At 38.6% G+C, this 20,050-nt stretch overlaps 1 protein-coding gene across 6 annotated transcripts in view; it reads right to left on the bottom strand.

Moving 5' to 3' along the window:
* Positions 1-20,050, bottom strand: part of MTMR2 (myotubularin related protein 2) — a 121,711-nt gene that overhangs the window by 74,855 nt on the left and 26,806 nt on the right. The window lies entirely within an intron of this gene.

The following is a 20,050-nucleotide window of genomic DNA, read 5'->3' as shown; positions in this document are numbered from 1 at the left end:
TTATAACTGCTCCCCTAAATGCTCCCTTTCCCACATAAAAAAGCATTCCTCTCCTTTGTTCTCTGGCTTGCCTATGGTTTTTGCCATAACTTGCATGTCTCAAATTGCAATCCTCTGTTATCCCTGAATAAATACATTTTGCTGGTAATATAACTGACAGTTTTACTTTTGAGGTTTACGCACTACAAACACAGAGACACAGAGAGAAAATGCACTATGGGAGAAAGGAAAAAGAAGAACCCAACTTAACTCACGAAGTTCAGGGAAGACTTCAGAGACACGATGTTCTTTGATCAGAGTATTCAAAGATAGGAAATTGCCAAGCTGACACACAAGTAAGGGAATTCCAAAAACATACCAAAAAAAAAAAAAAAGGGCACTGCAAAGATACAAAATAATCACAGAGCCCAGAACACTTGAGGAACTAGAGTTCAACAGGGCTAGACAAACAAAAGAACAGAAGCTAAAGATAAAAAGATGAGCTTGTCTTTGCACCTATACCTTTCCACTAAATCAATTTCTATAGAAGCCTGTCTTAAATATCTTTCTTCCATTACATTAATTAATTACATTAATCACACCCTATAGTTACTTTTATTCTCCTAAATTCCTATAGAACTCAGAGTAACTGTAGAATTACTGTCTTTTATTGTATAATGATCTCAGGTGCATATACATTTTTTCTCACCAACTAAATTACCCCAAAAGGGAGAACTCTGTCTTCATTTTCCACAACATCTACTCCAATGCCTATGTATACTATTAACATGTATTAGGTTTGTTAAATTCCAAAACATGGTTGACAATATACCTATGCCACAAATTGAATGAATTGTATCATTTCTTTTTATCAGTACCAGAAAGTTATTTAAAGTAAAAAACAAAACAAAACAAAACAAAATAATGGCAATAATGGTAGAAAAATGTCAGACACTTTGAGTTGAAGCTTTTTTTCTAAAGCTTCATTCTCAACATACTTAAAGTCCTCCTCACTCCCAAAGTCAAAATTTTTTCCTCAGGTTTTGATAAAATAATCCATTGTGAGATGTCATAGTTAAAAATTACATTTTCGTTTTAAAATTTGTCCACCATAACCTGCCTATAACAATAACTAAATTTATACAATGTGAAAATTCTCTTCTCCAAAAGAAATTGTCACTTCATTTTCTACTGTTATTTTTTTAAGCTTTACTGAGGTGTGATTAAATAAAAACTGTGTAGAGGGGATCCCTGGGTGGCTCAGCAGTTTGGTGCCTGCCTTTGGCCCAGGGTGTGATCCTGGGGTCCCAGGATCAAGTCCCACGTCCGGCTCCCTGCATGGAGCCTGCTTCTCCCTCTGCCTGTGTCTCTACTTCTCTCTGTGTGTCTCTCATGAATAAATAAATAAAATCTTTAAAAAAAAAAACTGTGTACAACACATTAAGTGTACAACATGATGTTCTGATACATGTATATACTGTGAAATGAGTACTGCAATCAATATAAACATCCACCATCTCACATAGATACCTTTTTCTTTTTGTGGTGAGAGAATCTGAGATCTACTCTTTTAGCAATTTCAAGTATACAATACAGTATTACAACAGTCACTGTGCTATACATATTAGGTCTCTGGAACTATGCACTTTCTATATAAAACTTTGCCCATTTTGATCAATTTCTCACCATTTCCCACTTTTCAGATCTATGGTTTGAAAATATTTTCTCAGATTTTGTAGGTCCCTTTTTCATTTTGTCGTTTCCTTTGCTATAGAGAAACTTTTTAGTTTGGTATAGTTCCACTACTCTATTTTTGCTTTTGTTGCCATGCTACTGGAATCAAATCCAACAAAGGGTTCTCAAGACCAATGCCAAGCAGCTTTTCCCCAGTTTTCCGCCAGGACTTTTACAGATTCAGGCCTTACATTTAAATGTTTAATACATTTTGGTTTGATTTGTATGTATGGTGTAAATCAGGGCTCAATTTCACACTTTTGCATGTGGATATCCATTTTTACCAAAACCACTGTACATTGTTGGCATCCTTTTCAAAGATAAATTGACTGTATATGTGTGGTTTTATTTCTGGGCTCTCTATCCTGTTCCCTGATCTTTGTGTTTACTTTTTATGCCAGTACCATACTGTTTTGATAACTACAGCTTTGGAATACAGCTGGAAGATAGGACATATGATTCTTCCAGCTTCATTCATGTTCAAGATTGCTATAGCTATTTGGGGTCTTTTATGTTACTACAATGATTTTAAGATTGTTTTTTCTATGAAAAATGCTACTGGAATTTTTATAGAGAATTCACTGAATCTGTAGATCACTTTGGTCAGCATGGACATTTTAAGCCAATTCATTCTTCTAATCCATTAACACAGGATAACTTTTCATTGATTTATGTCTTCAGTTTCTTTGACCATAGTTTTATAATTTGTACAAGTCTTCAACCTCCTTGGTTAAATTTTTTCCTAAGTATTGGGCAGCCCAGGTGGCTCAGCAGTTTAGCGCCGCCTCCAGCCCAGGTTACGATCCTAGAGACCCGGGATCGAGTCTCGCATCGGGCTCCCGGTGCATGGAGCCTGCTTCTCCCTCTGCCTGTGTCTCTGCCTCTCTCTTTCGGTCTCTCATGAATAAATAAATAAAATCTTTAAATAAACAAATAAATTTATTCCTAAGTATTTTATTCTTTTTGATGCTACTGCAATGGAACTGTTTTCTCAATTTCTTTTTTGGGGGAGTTTGTTGTTAGTGTATAAAAACAAAATTGATTTCTGCATGTTGATTTTGTATCCTGCAACTTTCCTGAATTTGTGTATTAGTTTTAACAGTTTTTATGGTAGAGTCTTTACAGTTCCCCATTTATAAGATCATGCCATCTGCAAAATGTTTTTAAGTATTCATACAATGCGAAAATCATCTCCCCTAAAAGAAATTCACTTAAATGGATTATAGCAGTATTGCAGTAGAAACATCTCATAATACTTTTTTCAAATGCAAACATATATTTATTTTATTAACTAATTGAAGGTATGATCGTAATTGTTATTTGTTTATACCCAACAACCTATAATAATACACAAAGGAACAGTCATAAGAAATTCTATTATCGGGACGCCTGGGCGGCTCAGAGTTTGAGCGTCTGCCTTTCGCTCAGGGTGTGATCCCAGGTCTGGGGATTGAGTTCCACATCGGGCTCCCTGCAGGGAGCCTGCTTCTCCCTTTCCGCCTGTTTCTCTGCCTCCCTCTGTGTCACTCATGAATAAATAAAATCTTTAAAAAATAAAAAGAAATTCTATTATCTAGTTTTATAATGTAAAGATAGAGAAATTGACAGAGAATGTTTCCTTCCTTTTTTTTCTGTTGTTGTAGCCAATTTCTTGCTAATCAAATACCATCTGTGTTAAAATAACAGGTAAAATAATCAAACTTTAGACACAGTACTTCGAGAGACATTATTTGTTGCCTACTCCAGATACATACATACCTCTTCTTTCCTTTACTTTGATTAGGGCAGTCTGGGCCCAGCCCAATATGACATGCTGCTTTTGGCTCCCTTGTGGCTAGCAGAACCATGTGACACAACTTTGGTCAATGAGATTTAAGAGGAACTATGTTAATAGTTATGGAAATCTTTTATTTTCTTAATAAAGGAGGGCAGAAACAGCAGGCTAAGGCTAGCCCTTAACCTTTCCCATTTTCTCTTCCTGGAACAAGAATGTGAAGTTTGGAAATATGTAGGCAGATTGTAAACATGACCAACATGGTGGCCTGCTAAGAACAGGGAGCCAAACAACGGGAAGAACAAGCTCCTCATCTCACGGTATCACAAAGCAGCAGAGTTCACACCAACTCCCTACTTATGAAATTTTTGTTATGTAAAAAAGTAAAGTTCAATTTTTTTTAAGATTTATTTACTTGAGAGAGAGAGCACACACACACGAACTGGGAGAGGGGTAGAAGGAGAGAATCTTTAAGCAGACTCCCCAGCAAGCACAGAGCCCAACACAAGGCGTAATCTCACAACCTGAACCAAAACCAAGAGTCAGATGCTTAACCAACTGAGCCACTCGCACACTCCTGAAGTTCAATTTTTAAAATCACTGTAATGGAGGTTTATATTCTGTATAGCCAAACACAATTTTAAAGGATATGGCAATCAACACCTCATAAATCTATTTTGGACAAGTTCAAATGTGCAATACTACTTTTTATTCATATGACCTTCTGAGAGAAGATAAAATTAAAGGCATTAAAACATAATTTGGAATTATAGGTAGTATATTACTTAGAAAAAATAATTTTGACAGAGATAATATAATAGCATGTCCCACTAAGAAACCTAAGGGTTCTTTAAAGTCAAAATATGAAGTAAATATCTAAGGGAAATAAAATAACAAAACTGGGTTCTGTAACTAATAACTTGCAGTCTCAGAATCAAAGAATCAGTCTTTCAAGAAAAAGTGTGGCAAATAGCTTTTAATTATTAACTTCTTCTCAGACATACATAAATATGGGTAGATACTATGATCCACCATGTTATATGTGAATAAGCACTGATGTGTAGATCAATATAACCAGTTTACAAAAGGTTTTAAACCCCAGGCAAGGGGCAACTGGGTGGCTCAGCAGTTGAGTGCCTGCCTTTGGCCCAGGGCGTGATCCTGGAGTCCTTGGATCAAGTCCCACATTGGGCTCCCTGTGTGGAGCCTCCTTTCTTTCTCCCTACGGTCTCCACCTCTATGTGTGTGTGTGTCTCGTAAACAATTAAATAAATAAAAAAAAAATTAAAAATAACAAATAAACAAATAAAACAAAAAAATAAACAAATAAATAAATAAATTTAAATAAAATAAAATAAAATAAAATAAACCCCAGGCAAGCATGGAGAGGCTGAAAGAAACAGCGGTAGGGTAGATCCTAGTGCTATCCTCGTGATGATGGCAGACATACATATATGCATACACACAACAGGAGAACTATTCAAAGTTCTCCTGGTATAAACAGGAAGCGCTGCCCTTTATGGCTACTCAGATTGGAGGTGGCCACAGACACCCTATAATGCAGAACTCCATTTTCAGTTATTTTTCTTCTGTCAGATGGAATCGGTGCATGTTTCTGATCGCCATGGGCCACTGGTATAATACAATCTAACGTCCATTGCTCCTTTTTATTGCTCCCTTGCTTATGTTGAGGTCAAACTCTCTGTTTATCTTCTATGAACTGTTCCACAAACAAGCTCTGTATTTCCCTGAATTCACATCTTTACCCATGCCATTCCAAAACAGAATGCCTCTTTATCCCCATCTATTTATTAACATCCTACCAACTCTTTAAGACTCAGTTAAAAAGCAAGCTTTCCAAGAAGTCCTCCCCTGGTGTTCCAGCTGGAACTAAACTCTCATTCCTCTGTGCTTTCACAGACTTCTGCCTATACTCTATAATTATACCTAACACTTTCCACATTAGACTAAAGTTCTTTGGTTACATGGCCACCTCTTTTTTAAATTATAAACTGCTAGAGGATAAGAATCTTGTAACTGGCAAGGCATTTGAACTCAGAGAAAGACTGCAATCTGCTAACCTCATTAAGTAACCAATACCACTTTGGTCCTCACTTTCCCTAGGCCCAGAAACTTCACTGCAGTCAGTCCAAACATTCCTGTTACCCTCGTCATCCTGAGCCTCGCTGGCAAAGATGCCAGACCTTCCTGTCTATGTGTTTCCTCCATCCATCTTCCCCATTCGGGTCTTCTTTCAGGTACTAACTCTTCCTAACCTTTACACAAGAATCTTTATTTCAGAGTGACTCAAATGCCTCACATCTTCCACAGAATTTTCCTTCCACTTCTTTCCCTCAGCCGACCCCTGCTCCCAAGAACCCACTCTTTCATAGCCTTTTCTAAAGGAGACTCTTCTCCACATCTAACAAAACCCAAAGGTGAAATCAGCACTTCCCCACCTCCACTCTCATGTTTCTACACTAGTATTAATTACTTTTCCATCTTCATATGTAAAAGGCTTCTTCTTCTCCTTCTTCTGGTATTTGCATATCCAGCTTTCCTGTTACTGTGATCCACCTAGTAAGGTGGATCTTACTAAGTAAGGAAAGTGTCTTACTTTCTCTTCTCCAAAGCTTCTCTCTGCACCAAAGCCATCATCATGAGAATTTAAATGTTCACAAGGATAAACTAGCAATGATCTATCTCAAAATTCCTCAAGTCCCACACCCCTCATCCATATTCCCACTTTAACAATATGCGTCTGGTCATACCCTGGACTTCATCATTTCTAGGAACTACTCAGTGTCTATAATCTTAAACTCAAGGAAACCAATTTTTGTCCATAAACAGATGGTATCCTTTCCAAATATCTCACTTTCTCAACTTTTTCTTCATCTAATGTTCAACACAGTAGAGAAAAATTATCCTCCAGCACCTCCATTTGTCATGATCCTTCATGCTTCTTTACTCTCCTTCTCCCTCTCACTACTCTCTCTATCCAACCTGAAATGTACAGTAATATTTTATAATCCCTTTGGCAAACCTTCAGGATCCTTATATCCTATCCATTAGTGATCAATGCAATGCTAATCTCTAAGTTTGGATCAATGTAACTATCCTCTCTGTGCTAAAGCTTAGCTACTAATGGAAATCGTCAAACTGGGATCCCTTAGGACTCATGGTTACAAACATGAGCTAGGCCCAAGGCAGTGCTCAGCAACCCATCGCATCTAATCAATCCAAAGTCCTATAGAGTCTACCTCGGTATCACCTGGAATGCATCTGTTTTTCCATCCCAACTTTTAAATTTTAATTCAATACCTCTCACCTGGACTATAATAAATCACCTGTCTCTTTTCTCCCACTCACCCAATATATCATCCAAAAACAATACCAAAGTGATCCTTCAAAAACAGAGATCTGATCATATCATTCTCCGACTTAAATTTTCAGTGATTCCTCAATCCTTCCTAAATCAAGCCCAAACTCCTTAGCATAAGGCTTGAAGACTTCCATGACTTGGCCCTTGTTCTACATAACTGGCTGTAGCTTTAACTCATCAAAGTCACTGAAAATGGCTTGCAGATTCTATCTTCTAGCCATTTCACACCTCTGTGCTTTGCTACTCCTGCTGATATGACCTGCAGTGTCCTTTATAGACTTCCATGCCCTCTTTGCCCCTCAACCACCTCCCAATTCCCCCTCCACAATCAACAATGAATGCACCCTAGGAGAGAGGAAAAGCCATGTGAGGACACAGAAAGAAGACAACCAATGCCAAGCCAGTCAAAGAAAGCCCTCATGAAGAATCAAATCATCTGGTAACTTGATCTTGGACTTCCCAGTCACCAGAACTGGAAGAAATAAATTACTGTTGTTTAAGCCATCCTGTGGTACGGAGGAGCATTACATAATAAAAAGAAACGTTCTTAATTCTATCAGGTGTAATTACAAGATTATGTGAAAAAATGTAAAGATGTACACTGAAGTATGTAGGAATGAAAAGACATGACTTGCCTCAAAACAGTTTAGGAAAAAAAGAAGAAGAGAAGCAGATAAAGTAAATATGACAAATTCTTGGTAACTATTCAGTGTGGGTGAGAGGTAATCAGAGGTTTATTGTACAACTCTCTCTCATCTGTATACACCTGAAATTTTCTTTAAAAATATAATAGCTTTACAAATATCATTCTCAATGGAGAAACACTGGGAGCCTTTCCCCTAAGATCAGGAACATGACAGGGATTTCCACTCTCACCACTGCTATTCAACATAGTACTGGAAGTCCTAGCCTCAGCAATCAGTCAACAAAAAGAAATAAAAGGCATTCAAATTGGCAAAGAAGAAGTCAAACTCTCCCTCTTCGCTGATGACATGATACTGTACATAGAAAACCCAAAAGACTCCACCCCAAAATTGCTAGAACTCATATAGCAATTTGGCAGTGTGGCAGGATACAAAATCAATGCCCAGAAATCAGTGGCATTTCTATACACTAACAATGACACTGGAGAAAGAGAAATTTTTTTTTAATTTTTTTCTTTACTTATTTATGATAGTCACACAGAGAGAGAGAGAGAGAGAGAGAGAGAGGCAGAGACATAGGCAGAGGGAGAAGCAGACTCCATGCACCGGTAGCCCGATGTGGGATTTGATCCCGGGTCTCCAGGATAGTACCCTGGGCCAAAGGCAGGTGCTAAACCGCTGTGCCACCCAGGGATCCCTGAAGAAAGAGAAATTAAGGAGTCAATCCCATTTACAATTGCACCCAAAAGCATAAGATACCTAGGAATAAACCTAACCAAAGAGCTAAAGGATCTATACGCTAAAAACTACAGAACACTTCTGAAAGAAATTGAGGAAGACACAAAGAGATGGAAAAATATTCCATGTTCATGGATTGGAAGAATTAATATTGTGAAAATGTCAATGCTACTCAGGGCAATTTACACATTTAATGCAATCTCTATCAAAATACCATGGATTTTCTTCAGAGAGTTGGAACAAATCATCTTAAGATTTGTGTGGAATCAGAAAAGACCCTGAATAGCCAGGGGAATATTAAAAAAGAAAACCAGAGCCGGGGGCATCACAATGCCAGATTTCAGGTTGTACTACAAAGCTGTGGTCATCAAGACAGTGTGGCACAAAAACAGACACATAGATCAATGGAACAGAATAGAGAATCCAGAAATCGGCCCTCAACTCTTTGGTCAACTAATATTCGACAAAGCAGGAAAGACTATCCACTGGAAATAAGACAGTCTCTTCAATAAACAATGCTGGGAAAACTGGATATCCACATGCAGAAGAATGAAACTAGACCATTCTCTTACACCATACACAAAGATAAACTCAAAATGGATGAAAGATCTTAATATGAGACAAGATTCCATCAAAATCCTAGAGAAGAACACAGGAACACCCTTTTTGAACTTGGCCACAGTAACTTCTTGCAAGATACATCCATGAAGGCAAGAGAAACAAAAGCAAAAATGAATTATTGGTACTTCATCAAGATAAGAAGCTTTTGCACAGCAAAGGATACAGTCAACAAAACTAAAAGACAACCTACAGAATGGGAGAAGGTATTTGCAAATGACGTATCAGATAAAGGGCTAGTATCCAAGATCTACAAAGACCTTATTAAACTCAACAGCAAAGAAACAAACAATCCAAACATGAAATGGGCAAAAGACATGAACAGAAATCTCACAGAGGAAGACATAGACATGGCCAACAAGCACGTGAGAAAATGCTCTGCATCACTGGCCATCAGGGAAATACAAATCAAAACCACAATGAGATCCCACCTCACACCAGTGAGAATGGGGAAAATTAACAAGGCAGGAAACCACAAATGTTGGAGAGGATGTGGAGAAAGGGGAACCCTCTTACACTGTTGGTGGGAATGTGAACTGGTGCAGCCACTCTGGAAAACTGTGTGGAGGTTCCTCAAAGAGTTAAAAATAGATCTGCCCTACGACCCAGCAATTGCACTGCTGGGGATTTACCCCAAAGATACAGATGCAGTGAAATGCCGGAACAGCTGCACCCCGATGTTTATCGCAGCAATGGCCACAATAGCCAAACTGTGGAAGGAGTCACAGTGTCCACCAAAAGATGAATGGATAAAGAAGATGTGGTATATCTATACAATGGAATATTACTCAGCTATTAGAAACGACACCCACCATTTGCTTCGACATGGATGGAACTGGAGGGTGTTATGCTGAGTGAAATAAGTCAATCAGAGAAGGACAAACATTATATGGTCTCATTCATTTGGGGACTATAAAAATTAGTGAAAGGGAAAAGGAGAGAAAATGAGTGAAAATGTCAGTGAGGGTGAAAAAACATGAGAGACACCTAACTCTGGGAAACGAACAAGGAGTAGTGGAAAGGGAGGTGGGCGGGGGGTTGGTGACTGTGATGGGCACTGAGGGGGGCACTTGGCGGGATGAGCACTGGGTGTTATGCTATATGTTGGCAAATTGAACTCCAATAAAAAAAAGAAAGAATATATACATAATAGCTTTAGAATCTTTAAAAAAATACTAATAATTTTAAGAACTCAGTATTTATTTGAACTCAACTACCAAGCTGTTGACAACCAGCCGTCTTAAAAGCAGTGGTAGAAGATGGAAATACCACTAGATGAAAACACAATTGGCCTAGGTTATAGTTCTGACACCATCAAATAAGAAATGTGTAACCCTGGGCTTTTCTCTCAATTTCTTAAAAACAGTATTAAGTGCTTGAGAAAGAGAATGTTGAGTAATTTGCCCAAAGTCACACAGCTAGTGACACAGCCAGTATTGTCCAGATCGAGAGTATGTAAATAACAAGAAGAAAAATGCTTCTCTGAGAAAACTGTGAGTAGAAGATGAATACACATCATTTTCATTTGGCCTGTTTCTGTTTTCCAGAGAACATTTCCCAGAAATGTTTACCTCAACTTAACAGATACTCCAATTGCACAAACTAATTTCCAAGAAGAAACTGTATTTTCCTTTCTTCCTCCCTTCTTTTGTTTCACATTGAATACAATTTTTATTTCCCATTTTCACGTCTCATTCTAGGAATAAAGGTTGGCTGAAAAAGCCAAACCAGTTCATACCTACAGTCACTTCAAAGATGTTAGTCTCATCTGTCCCTACTATATTTTCAAATCTACAAGAATAATTTACTTCAAGCATCACTCCAACAATTCCTTAGCACTTACATTTATTATGACAAGGTGCTTATAGGGGCACCCAACTGCCTCCAAATCAAATTAAATCTCATTGTCATAGTTTTCAGAGTATCAGAGCTCATGTTTACATTCACTTCAGCTACACAAACCTGTTCCTGGACACCGGTCATGAGAATCAGACTCTTCCCACTTTCGATTCTGAGTATCTTTTAATTTACTCTCAAAATGCCTTTTCTCACCCACTGTGGTTTGTAACTACCTAAATCTTCTGTTGAAGGTTCATTTTCCGTAAGAAACCAGTCCTAAATTATCCTTACTGGATCCTTCCAATAAATCTAGGCATTACAACACCTTTGCATGTGTATTCAGTTATAGTTATGTATATACTGATATACTATGTTTATATTGATTCATCTTGTTCATATGGACTCATTATATAGTGCACATACTCCTTTTAAAGAAAGCTAACAATTACCAAACCCTTACTATGTACAAAACACTGGGTTATAGAATAGCCTCTGCCCTTGAGATTTCAGCCCTATAAGAGACATCATACCACATCAGCACATCAATAGTATCATGAAAGATACAAACAAGGAAGGACTAGGAGAAAAAAATCAAAGGAAATGGAAGTAATTTAAGGATTAGAGGAAAGCAAGAAATATATTAAAATGAAGCATTTGAAATTTCTACTTCTACAGGTAAAATGGCCAAATATCAACTATTCCATTGGGCTCAATGTGATAAAATGAAGAAGACAGAAAAAATCTAGTTGGATCTTTAAAGATTGTTGGGGGATCCCTGGATGGCTCAGCAGTTTAGTGCCTGCCTTTGGCCCAGGACGTGATCCTAGAGTCTTGGGATCCAGTTCCACGTCAGGCTCCCTGCATGGAGCCTGCTAGCCTGCTTCTCTCTCCGCCTGTCTCTCTCTTTCTCTCTCTCTCTCTCTCTCTCTCTCGAATAAATAAATAAAATCTTTTTTTAAAAAATAAAGATTGTGAGGCACAGATCAGGGCATTGCAAATCAAGCATAAGCATACACAACAAGAAATTTTAAAAACAGCTTGGGAAAGTATAGGGTATTATTGTGTGGACAATGAGTAATTTACTCAAACTAAATGGACAAAAGGGCAAAAAGATAGCCTAGTGCCAGACCACTGAGGATCCTTAGTGCCAAGCTTAAAAGCTTTGCTAGGAATAGGCAAGGGGCTCACAGTAAGATACCACTCCATGCCACCTACCGTAGCTATAATCAAAAAGACAGACAATAACAAATGTTAGCAAAGATATGGAGAAATTGGAAGCCTCCTATATCGCTGGTGGGGCTATAAAATGATAAGAGCCACTATGAAGAACAGTCTGGCAGTTCTTTAAAATGTGAACAGAATTTCCAAATGATCCAGCGATTACATTCCTCAATGCACCCCCAAGAGAAATAAAAACGTATGTCCACACAAAAGAACACATGGATACACATGAATATACATGAATGTTCACAGCAGCATTATTCATAATAGTCAAAAAGTCAAAACCAGTCAATGTCATTCTCCTGCTTAAAATCCTCCAATGGCTTCCCACTTCCTTACTTCAAACAGCCTTCAAGTCATTACAGGATCTGCTCCCCATCTCCTTCTTCAGCTTCCTCTTGTACCTCTCTCTCTCTTCCTTGCTTTGCCTCAGTTCAATCACACTGGTCTTCTTTGAGATCCTTAAATATGCTGGCCCCTCTGCAGGGAGCATGTTTATGCCAAACTCCTTCTTGATTTAAGTTTTCAACTGAAACATCACCTCTTCAGGGAAATCTGACCAGATGAATCAGATCAGATCCCTTAGTAGTTGCTGTCTCATAACACTTTGTGTTTTTAGTTCCCTCTACCTATAAATGTTCTTACATTTCTTTACATATGTTTGATTAACATCTATGTGCCGTAAGACCACACACTTCAAGAAAGAAGGAACCATGTCAATTTTACTCCATTCTGTTCCTAGGACCACAGAGCAGGCACTCAGAGAATATTTGTTGAATTAATTAATGACTGAAAGAATGAATGAGAATGATCAAAAGATTGGAGTATTCGAACCAAATTCATCAGAGGCCATGACTAGGATATTCAAGACAAAATGAAAAAGAAACTTGAGAAAGGAAAAGGAGGGCAGAACAAGGATAGAGGGAGATAAATGATCTCATTTAAGTTCTGGAATTACCATGTATGCTATTTTATACATCATAGTTTCCCATTTCCATTCAAACACTTCTTAGCACACTGCGACAAACATTTCTTTAAAGAGATTATGTCTTACGTGAATGACAAATAATCCTTAACTGCTGGGAACTGGTTTTTTACCGTGTGTTTTGGTTTTTTGGTTAGGTGTTTTGTTTTGTTTTGGACTATGTTATTTCCATTGGGATGGTTAAAAAAAAATAGTTGAGAATTTAAAAACCAGAGTTTTAGTACCATCAAGCTAACAGCAGTATCCTTGGGCAAATGACCTATTCCCCATTCCAGTTCCATTATCTGTGAAAAGTAACAATTAGACTATTTTAGTATGCTTTTTTGGTGGTCCTCTACCTCTTTGAGAATCTCATGAAAGCTATTCTCTGATTTGCTTACAATATCAGGGACTTTAAGGTTAAGAACCATGGCCCAGATGATCCTCTTTCTGTTTTTTAAGATTCTATATATTTACTTAAGGAAGAAATAGAGCATGAGCAGAGGAAGGGACAAAAGGAGAGGGAAAAGCAGACTCCCTGCTGAGCAGATTCCCAATGTGGGGGGATTTGATCCCAGTTCTCTGAGATCAAGACCTGAGCTGAAGGCAGATGCATAATCTACTGAACCACCCAGGTGCCCCCTAAATGATTCCTTTTAGTTCTAAAGTAGTCTAGGGCTTTTGAAATGAATATTCTACCTTTTGTTATATCCATTACAGTATCTAAATACTGAAAAATTAAATTGTCCACAAAGTAGTGTGTTTGTACCTATATGTATTTTCTAATTCTATAATCACACCCTTAGTCTTAAATATGAAGACTCAGACAAAATAGAAATATTCCAATATTGTGTTTCTTACAATAAAGTCTTTTTTTTTCTTACAATAAAGTCTTTAAGAGAATATTTGTGTATAATTATATCAAACAGAAACTAAACCCAATAGCTATATTTATTTTAGGAGCTCTGGGCTATCACTATGTAAATTCAACACTCCTGCTTATAAACAAATAGAAATGACATCATATCAAGAAATATAAGCCTCTTTTTTCACAACGGGTTTGCCGCCAGAACACAGGTGTCGTGAAAATCATCACTAAACCTAAACCAAAATGGGAAAGGAAAAGACTCACATCAACATCGTCATCATTGGACACGTAGATTCGGGCATGTCTACCACTACTGGCCATCTGATCTACAAATGTGGTGGGATCGACAAAAGAACTACCGAAAAATTTGAGAAGGAGGGTGCTTAGATGGGAAAAGGCTCCTTCAAGTATGCCTGGGTCTTGGATAAACTGAAAGCTGAATGTGAACGTGGTATCACCAATGATACCTCCCAGTGGAAATTTGAGTCCAGCAAGTATTACATGACCATCATTGATACCCCAGGACACAGAGACTTTATCAAAAACATGATTACAGGCACATCTCAGGTTGATGGTGATGTCCTGCTTGTTGCTGCTGATGTTGGTGAATTTGAAGCAGGTATCTCCAAAAATGGGCAGACCCGTGAGTGTGCCCTTCTGGCTTACACGTTGGGTGTAAAACAACTAATTGTTGGTGTTAATAAAATGGATTCCACCCTACAGCCAGAAGAGATACAAGGAAATCATTAAGGAAGTCAGTACCTACATTAAGAAAATTGGCTACTGGGATCCCTGGGTGGCGCAGCGGTTTAGCGCCTGCCTTTGGCCCAGGGCGCTATCCTGGAGACCGGGGATTGAATCCCACGTCCGGCCCCGGTGCATGGAGCCTGCTTCTCCCTCTGCCTATGTCTCTGCCTTTCTCTCTCTCTCTGTGTGACTATCATAAATAAATAAAAATTAAAAAAAAAAAATTGGCTACAACCCCAACACAGTAGCATGTGTGCCAATTTCTGGTGGAATGGTGCAAAATGCTAGAGCCAAGTGCTAACATACCTTGGTTCAAGGGATGTAAAGTCACTCATAAAGTTGGGAATGGCAGTGGAACCACACTGCTTGAAGCTCTGGATTGCAGTCTGCCACCAACTCATCCAACTGATAAGCCCTTGGCCTCTCCAGGATGTCTACAAAATTGGTGGTATTGGTACTGTCCTAGTGGGTCGAGTGGAGACTGGTGTTCTTTTTTTTTTTTTTTTAAGATTTTATTTATTTATTCATAGACACAGAGAGAGAGAGAGAGAGGCAGAGACACAGGCAGATTGAGAAGCAGGCTCCATGCAGGGAGCCCTATGTGGTACTTGATCCAGGGTCTCCAGGATCACACCTCAGGCTGCAGGCAGCGCCAAACCGCTGCACCACCGGGGCTGCCAGAGACTGGTGTTCTTAAGTCTGGCATGGTGGTCACTTTTGCTCTGGTCAATGTTACAACTGAAGTAAAATCTGTTGAAAAGCACCATGAAGCTTTGAGTGAGGCTCTTCTGGGGACAATGTGGGCTTCAATGTCAAGAAACTGTCAATGATGTTCATTGTGGCAACGTGGCTGATGACAGCAAAAATGACCCACCAATGGAAGCAGCTGGCTTCATGGCTCAGGTGATTATCCTGAACCATCCAGACCAAATCAGTGCTGGATATGCACCTGCGTTGGATTGTCACACAGCTCGCGTTGCTTGCAAGTTTGCTGAGCTGAAGAAGAAGATAGATCGTTGTTCGAAAAAAGCTGGAAGATGGTCCCAAGTTCTTGAAATCTGGGGATGCTGCCATTGTTGAAATGGTTCCTGGCAAACCTATGTGTGTTGAGAGCTTCTCTGACTATCCTCCTCTGGGCCATTTTGCTGTTCGTGACATGAGAAAGACAGTTGCTGTGGGTGTCATCAAAGCAGTGGACAAGAAGGCAGCTGGAGCTGGCAAAGTCACCAAGTCTGCCCAGAAAGCTCAGAAGGCTAAATGAATATTATCCCCAATACCTGCCACCCCAGTCTTAATCAGTGGTGGAAGAACGGTCTCAGAACTGTTTGTGTCAATTGGCCATTTAAGTTTAATAGTAAAACGGGATCCCTGGGTGGCGCAGCGGTTTGGCGCCTGCCTTTGGCCCAGGGCGCGATCCGGGAGACCCTGGATCGAATCCCACGTCGGGCTCCCGGTGCATGGAGCCTGTTTCTCCCTCTGCCTGTGTCTCTGCCTCTCTCTCTCTCTCTCTGTGTGACTATCATAAATAAATAAAAATTAAAAAAAAAAAGTTTAATAGTAAAAGACTGGTTAATGATAACAATGCATCGTAAAACCTTCAGAAGGAAAGGAGAATGTTTTGTGGACCATTTGGTTTTTTTTGTTTGTTTTTTGTTTTGTGCGTGTGTGGCAGTTTTAAGTTATTAGTTTTTAAAATCAGTACTTTTTAATGGAAACAACTTGACCAAAAATCTGTCACAGAATTTTGAGACCCATTAAAACAAAAGTTTAATGAGAATAAAAAAGAAATATAAGCCTCAATTTCTTTAAATATTTCCACTGTTTTTATATTAAGAGATTGTAGCAGAAACTAGGCCTATCTTTTAAAATGCACAAGTTAGAAAAATATTCTAGTTTGCTAAATAATGATTTTTTTCAAATGTATGACATTTCAAAATATATAGGGGTAATAATTAAGGGAAGAGATCCCCAGAAATATATGACTATATATAAAAATATACATATGGACTCGGTCACTCTTCTCTCTAAATAACTTCATCATGTCGAACTGGAACAGAGGAATACAAACTCAATTGACTGAGGAACATCACCCTTGCCACTGCCCAACATGCTTATATTTACAAAGCTTCTTAGTCAATGGTGTGCACACTTACTCTCACCTTGTGACCTCAGGACACTCACTGCAACTTGGTATTAGCTTCAGAGGCCTGAATCATTTGGAGTAACTCCTCCGCCAAGGTCAAAAATGAAAACATTTGATTTGGAGTAATTTTGGCACTTGGGTTTTTGACAGCACCCTCATTTTTCTTTTTAAATACCACCTGTGGTTTTCCTTCACAAGTCTCTCTCCAAATCAGCAGATGATCATATCATTTCTTAAGACGTTAGTCACCTTCCACATCACAACAAAGTGTCTATCCTCACTGGCTCCATTTTCTCAATACCCATTCACTCCTTAAACCCGACCATCTGGCTTCTGCCTCTAATGAATTCTGTAAAATGGCTCTTTCTGTGATTACTAGTGACCCAATTGTAAAAACAGAACAAAACAAACAAAAATGCTGTTTTCTCAGTTCTGATACTATAAATTCTCATCTCCCTTCACTAGCATATGCTTTTGGTTATCCTGTATCTCAGGTGAACATAATTAATACTCTTGAGCACCCACCATATTCAAGGTCCTAGTGTTTTAGGAACCCCTGAAGATACAGAAATAATAAGAGGTTCTCTGCCTCTGCTGAGTTTTCAGTTCAATATGCTTAATTAAAGTATACACACACAAACACACAAAACACAATACAGAATATGGAAAATGAATGAGAGAAATATAAAGCAGTTAGAGATTGAAAATTGAAAAACTTGTATACAGCTTTAATTTACAGGCTTGAGAAAGATTTTACAAAAGAGATGGTATTTGAGTTTAGCCAAAATACAGAAGAGGTTCAACATCTCAACAATTTCACTAAGAAACAGCAAGAAATTTTTTTTAAAAAAGGAGTGAGAAATTGGGGGATATTAAAGCTATTGCAGATATAGATCACTTGGGTTGGAGTATAGGATACTTATCACCCATCATCAGAGATAAGCCTCAAACAGTTTTTGATTAGACTGTAGAAGGTTATGACAAATAAGTGGATATTTAGCTATTTAGTTCTGAAAGCAGTGAGAAACTACTGAAAGTTTTTGTGTTTTAGGAAGATTATTTTAAGAACAGGTCAAAGAAGAGATGATAAGGGCAGGAAAATCTATTAGGAGACCTCTCCAAGTCAGAGGAACTAAGGTCCTAACCTAGCAGTACAAACGAAACACAAGTGGATGCAAGGGACACCGTGGAGACAGAATCAATAGCACTTGGCAAAGAACTTGACATGATGAGAAAGGGAGAGAAAGGAGTCAAAATATTCCAAGTCTTGCTGACTCAGAAACCAGTGTGCCAAAGTAGCAAAAAAGAAAAGGAGGTAGTGGGATCCCTGGGTGGCGCAGCATTTGACGCCTGCCTTTGGCCCAGGGCGCAATCCTGGAGACCCAGGATCGAATCCCACATCGGGCTCCCGGTGCATGGAGCCTGCTTCTCCCTCTGCCTGTGTCTCTGCCTCTCTCTCTCTCTCTGTGACTATCATAAATAAATAAAAATTAAAAAAAAAATTTTAAAAAAAAAGAAGAAAGGAGGTAGTTTAGGGAGCTGAGAGTTCCAACCTGAAATTTCTTGATAGGATGTCATTTCTATTTGTCTATAAGCAGGAGTGTTGAATTTACACAGTGATAGCCCAGAGTTTCTGAAATTAAGTACAGCTATTGGGTTTAGTTTCCATTTGATATAATTATACACAAATAATCTCTTAAAGACTTTATTATAAGAAATACAATACTGGAATATTTCTATTTTGTTTGAGTCTTCATATTTAAGACTAAGGCTGTGATTATAGAATTAGAAAATATATATAGTTTTAACAGAAACTCAGTTAACAGGTCACTGAATTAGGTCTTAATAGACAAAAAAAAAAAAAAAAAAAGGCCACAAAATGACAAAAATAGGAAATACAGAAGAATCTCTCAGAAATACAGACTCCCACCGTTTCAGTTGTCACCTCTGTGCAAAAGATATGCAAATATATCTTTAGTTCTCAGTCCCGCATTCACAAATACTTGCTACTGGGACTAACTTCCCTCCAGCCTTGCCTTACCTCTCACTCTGATCCTGCTTGGTGACTGCCCACACCTTACAATGACAGTAAGCTGTGAAGTAACAAGAATTACACCAGATAATATTTTTCAAATCGTTTCTTTCAAATATAAGTAGAGACACCCGTTGATAGCCAACCAGTGAATTATAGGATATTATCACTTTCAAAGACCTCTAGGATCATTCTAGTGAAACTCCTCTCATTTATACAGATAAAGTAACAGCCCAGAAAAGTGAAGAGAATGGTTTGAAATATCAAATTCTTTTTCAAATAATTATTTTTCTTAAAATATTTTATTTATTTATTCATGAGAGATAGAGAGAGAGAAAAGCAGAGACATAGGCAGAGGGAGAAGCAGGCTCCCTGTGGGGAGCCTGATGTGGGCCTCGATCCCCGGACCCCTGAGCCAAAGGCAGATGCTCAACCACTGAGCCACCCAGGCATTCCTGGTTTGAAATATCTTCTCAAAAAAAATTTTTTTAAATTTATGCTGGACATAGAGAGAGGCAGAGACACAGGAGAAGGGAGAAGCAGGATCCATGCCAGGAGCCTGACACGGGACTCGATCCCAAGACTCCAGGATCGCGCTGTGGGCCAAAGGCAGGCGCTATACCGCTGAGCCACCCAGGGATCCCAGTATCTTCTCAAATTAGTGGCAGACCCAGGTACAGAATAAGATCCCCTTTGACTAAACCACATTGCTTCTTATATGGAGTATAGAACCAAAAGAAGAAATACCCTCAGGGTGCTTATTATCTAACTGGGGAGATGAAACACACACACACACACACACACACACAACACAGACACACACAACCAGTATTTCTTCCATGTCAGCTCACAGCATAAGGATGAAGGTCAGTTAAGAGCAATCAAAGAAGATAAAGCAGAACTGGATTTAAAAGTGGGTTAAAGAATAAGCCTACCAGTAAGCAGTACTTTCAGGTCCATTTCCCATAATTCTTTTAAGTTTATGGAAACAAACAGAGGGAACACAGTCTATATGAGAAGACTAGATAGTCAATTAAATCCCTCCTTTAGAATTCAATAGAAAGCCAAGCGTTATTGCAGGATCTGAAAGTAAATAAAGACAAGACCCTAATGACAATCTAGTATTAGCTCACAGAAGGTTACTGCTCCTTGACTCCTCAATTTTCTGACTACCAGTGCTTCATTTCTTTTAACTCCATTATGAAGTAGCCATGTGGCCTTGGACAGGATGTTCTACCCTCTGAGTCTTTGTTTTTTTGTGTGTAAAATGAAGATGATGAAATCTACTTCATATCATTAGTCATTTATTCAGCAGTTGGCGTTCCAAGTAAGATCACTCACTCTCTTCTAGTACCTACCCTCCATCA

The sequence above is a fragment of the Canis lupus genome, chromosome 21 (genome assembly GCF_011100685.1).
Source record: "Canis lupus familiaris isolate Mischka breed German Shepherd chromosome 21, alternate assembly UU_Cfam_GSD_1.0, whole genome shotgun sequence".
Lineage (NCBI taxonomy): Eukaryota > Metazoa > Chordata > Mammalia > Carnivora > Canidae > Canis > Canis lupus.
Note: the sequence above shows the minus strand (reverse complement) of the source record. Positions and strands in the feature narration are given on the sequence as shown.